Source organism: Gorilla gorilla, chromosome 14 (genome assembly GCF_029281585.2).
Source record: "Gorilla gorilla gorilla isolate KB3781 chromosome 14, NHGRI_mGorGor1-v2.1_pri, whole genome shotgun sequence".
NCBI classification, from domain to species: Eukaryota; Metazoa; Chordata; class Mammalia; order Primates; family Hominidae; genus Gorilla; species Gorilla gorilla.
The window spans coordinates 36,286,122-36,291,079 of NC_073238.2; positions in this window are offsets into that span (position 1 = coordinate 36,286,122).

The following is a 4,958-nucleotide window of genomic DNA, read 5'->3' on the forward strand; positions in this document are numbered from 1 at the left end:
GCAACTCAGACTTACCAATGAGATTTTGCTTCACGTCTATGGTAATTTGCTAGATGTTTGGACTCAGCTGTTAATGAGGGCCTGAGGGATTATAATCTATGGCTTTTTGTTTTTAAGTGGATTTCAAGCAAAAACATGGACCCCAGGGTGACATATGAGACTTAAGCATAGGCAACTTGAAGGTGCTTAGGGGAGTGCATCTGCATAGTGGGAGACAGGGAAGGTGGGAGCATCTTGGAGCTAAGGTAGAAAGCTAATTACAGGTAGAAATTAAGGTAGAAAGCTAATTACAGTTCTCTCTGTTTCCCAGGCTGGAGTGCAGTGGTGCAATCTTGGCTCACTCACATAGTTTTACGGGAAAAAAAACTGTGGAAAAAAAACCCCACAGGCTACACAAGATGGTAAAGAGTTTCCATAATCAGGCAGCAAGAAAAGCCCCGTGCTGGTGTGGACATTGTGATGAGCTGGGCATTGGACTATGGGGCCCGGACAGGAGCCAATACAGAAGACCAGAAGACTGTGTGCACTAAGAGTGCCGGGAGGGTCTGCATGTATTTTGAGGGGCCCTGCCTTGTGGGCAGACGACATAATCCTGGATAAGTAGCCAGAACCAAGTGGTCCATGGCAAGATCTCTTCCATTCATCAGTACCCAAAACATCACATCAAATCAGCATCAGCACCCAGGGATGTGTGCCATTCCTGGCTCTTCTCAGTTTGTAGACAGCTCTGTAGTGCTGGGACTTGGGAGGAGTATGTAGGAGGCTCCGGGGGTGAGTGGTGTGACGGTGGTAGTGCTGGTGGTGGTGGTGACGAATCTAAATGAAAATGAAAAATTTCAAAGAGGTAAGTGGTAACTTGACATGGTTTTGTCATGAGCACTATCACCTTTAATTTTACGTTTTGAAAATAATTTTCCCTTTTAGTGTAATAGTGGCATAATTCATTGTTGACAATCTTGCATCAAGAAACAAAATTAAAATGATATGTAATTGCATTACCCAGAAATAGATAACATTTTGGTACAAATTTTCTTGCCTTTTCTCTGTATGTACACACACAGAGAGACAAACTTTTTCCAAATTGGGCATCCAGTATACATCCTACTCAATAAGCTAAAATCTGCACTTAAAATTAGTGTGGATTTTTTAAATGTGATCAAATATTTTCATAACATCTTTTGTAATAGGTGTGTTTTTTTTAATGGATGCTATATTTGGTTTCAATGATCCCTTATTCTTGGGCAGTTTGGTTGCTTTCTTAAATATGATTTTTAGATGGATATTTCTATGGAAAGTTGACTTGGGGGAAAGGTATGCTTCTTCTTCTTTTAAACACAAATTTCTTCTAAAATTGTTCGATATAATTTGATGGATGTTTAAATTGAGGCGTACTTTACAAAGGGTGAAGCGCACATATCTTAAGCGTGCAGTGTGATGAGTTTGACAAACGTGTTTTCTCCGATCAAGTCAGAGATCATTTCTATTGCCACAGGAAGTTCTCACGTGCCTTTCTAAGTCAAAGCTCAAACTCTCTACACTTGCGACTACAGGTCTGATTCTATCAACATAGCTTAGTTTTGCCTTTTCTAGAGCTTCTTATAGATTGAACCATACAATATACACTTTTTTGTATCTTGGTTTTTTTCTTTCAACATCATGTTTTTGAGATTCATCCATATCGCTTCAGGTCTCAGTAGTTTATTCTTTTTTTATTATGGAATAGTTTTCTATTATATATATAAATACACCATAATTTGTTCATTCATTGCCTTGTTGATGGACATTTCAGTTGTTTCCAATTTTTGGATATAAAGACACTATAAACGTCCTTATATAGGCTTGTGTTTGCTTGCTTATTTTTGTTTTGTTTTATTTTTTCAAACATGTTTTAGTGGGTAAATACCTAGGATTAGAAATGCTGGGTCATAGGGTGAACGTATGTTTAGCTTCATAAGAAACTTCCAAACAGTTTTCAAAAATGGTTGTACCATTTTACTTTGTTCTCCCACCATCAATGTATAAGAGTGCTGTTTTTTTCCAATTTATTAAAACATTGGTATTGTCAGCTTTTAAAATTTTAGCCATTTTAGAAGACAATGTGACACTTCATTGTGTTCTCTCTGCATTTCTCTGACAACCATGCTGAACACTTTTTCACATGCATATTGGCTATTCATATATCATCTTTTGTAAAATTGCTGCTCAAGTTCTTAGCCCATTTTAAATTGGGCAGTTGTCTTTTTTTCAAAAAAATTAATTTTTTTATATTTGAGGTATATAATAGGATGTTTTGATATGCATATACATATATATCTTAAAGTGATTACTACAGACAAATTTACATATTCATCACCTTCCATAGATACCTTTTTCATGTGTTAAGGGAACCTAAAATCTACTCTTTTAGCACATTTTCAGTATACAATATTAACTCTAGTCCTCATGCTGTATGTTAGATCTCTAGACTTATTCATCCCGCGTGACTGCAACTTCATATCCTTTGAACTACATCTCCTCGTTTGCCCTCCAGGCCCCTGGTAAACAGCCTTCTGTTTTTTCAACTGTTTTTTTTTTTTTTTAAACAGAATCTCTGTCTGAGCTCACTGCAACCTCTGCCTCCCGGGTTCAAATGATTCTTGTGCCTCAGCCTTCCGAGTAGCTGGGAATACCGGCATGTGCCACCATGCCCAGCTAAGTTTTGTATTTTTAATAGAGACGAGGTTTTACCATGTTGTCCAGGCTGGTGGTCTTGAACTCCTGGCCTCAAGTGATCCACCCACCTCGGCCTCCCAAAGTACTGGCATTACAGGCGTGAGTTACCGCATCTGGCCATCTATTTATTCAACTTTTGTTTTCAAGATTCTTCATAGAAGTAAGACCATACAATTTGTCAGTCTTATTTCTGGTTTATCTATGTCTGGCTTATTTCACTTAGCATGATATTCTCCAGGCCTATCTATATTGTCACAAATGGCAGGATTTCTCTCTTTTTAAAGGCTGAATTATATTCCATTGTGTATATGTACTACACTTGCTTTATTCATTCATCCGTTGATGGATACTTTAGGTTGTTTGCATAGTGTGGCTGGAATGATGCCATGCATGTGCGAGTGCAGGTGTCTTTACGAGGTGCTGCTGTCATTTCCTTTGGGTACATAGTCAGCAAAGGGATTGCTGGACCATCTAGCATTTTATTTTTTTCTTTTGAGATGGAGTTTCACTCTTGTTGCCAAGGCTGGCGTGCAGTGGTGTGATCTCGGCTCACTGTAACCTCCACCTCCCGGGTTCAAGTGATTCTCCTGCCTCAGCCTCCCAAGTAGCTGGGATTACAGGTATGTGCCATCATGGTCAGCTAATTTTGTATTCTTTTTTTTTTTTTAGTACAGATGGGGTTTCACCATGTTGGTCAGGCTGGTCTTGAACTCCTGGCCTCAGGTGATCCACCCACTTCAGCCTCCCGAAGTGCTGGGATTACAGGCATGAACCACCATGCCTGGCCATAACCATTTAGTATTCTATTTTCAGTATTTTGAGCAACCTTCATACTGTTTTCTGAAATGGCTGTATCAATTTACATTTCCACCAACATTGTGCATGGTTTCCCTTTGTTCCACATCCTCACCAACACTTGTAATTTTTTAGTAGCCCCCCTAACTGGTGTGAGGTGATATCTCGTTGGGGTTTTGCTCTGCATTTCGCTAATGATTAGCACTTTTTCCATGTGTCTGGTGTCTATTTTTTCCTTTTATTTATAGTTGGCATGTAATAGTTGTTCATATTAATGGGATACAGAGTGATATTTCAGTACATGCCTACAATATATAATGATCCAATTGGGGCAATTAGCATATCCATCCCCTCAAACGGTTATCATTTTTTGGTGTTGTGAACACTCAAAATCCTCTCTTCTAGCTTTTTGAAAATATGCAATGTTATTATTAACCATATTCACCCTACAGTGCTATAAAGCACCAGACCCATTGCTCCTCTGTAACTAATTTTGTATCCTTCTGCTAATTTTTCCCTACCTTCCCTCCCCACAACACTCCTCAGCCTCTAATAACCACAGTTCTACTCTCTTTCTTTTTTTTCTTTCTTTTTGTGAGACAGGGTCTTGCTCTGTCGCCCAGGCTGGAGGGCAGTGGCACGATCTTGGCTCACTGCAACCTCCGTCTCCTGGGTTCAAGTGATTCTCGTGCCTCAGCCTCCCTAGTAACTGGGATTACAGGCACCTGCCACTAGACCTGGCTAATTTTTGTATTGTTAGTGGAGACAGGATTTCGCCACGTTGGCCAGGCTGGTCTCGAACTCCTGACCTCAGGTGATCCGCCCGCCTTTTCCTCTCTAAGTGCTGGGATTACAGGTGTGAGCCGCGGCACCTGGCCAATTCTATTCTCTTTCTATGAACTCATTTCTTTTAAGCTCCCAAATATGAATGAGAATGTGTGGCATTTATCTTTCTGTGTCTGACTTACTTCATTTAACATAATGTCCTCCAGACTCATCCATATTTTGTTGGCTATTTTTATATCTTCCTTAGAAAAAGGATTATTCAGGTCTTTTGCCCATTTAAAAACTTTTTTTTTTTTTTTGCTGTTGAGTTATGTGAGTTTCTTATATATTTTGGATATTAACATCTTATGAGATGCATGGTTTGCTAATATATTCTTCCACTCCATTGGTGCCTGTTCATTTTGTTGATTGTACCTTTTGCTGTGCAGAAGCTTTTTAGTTTGATGTAGGCCCACGTGCTCACTTTTGCTTTTGTTGCCTGAACTCTTTGGTGGCATCGAAAAAGTTATTGGTAAGGCCAATATCAAGGGGCTTTCCGCTTATGTTTTCTTTTAGGAATTTTATGGTTTCAGGTTTATATTTAGATCTTTAATCCCTTTTGAGTTTATTTTTGTGTGTGGTGTAAGGTAAAGATCCAGTTTTTTCCTCAAGGCCGTATTGACTTG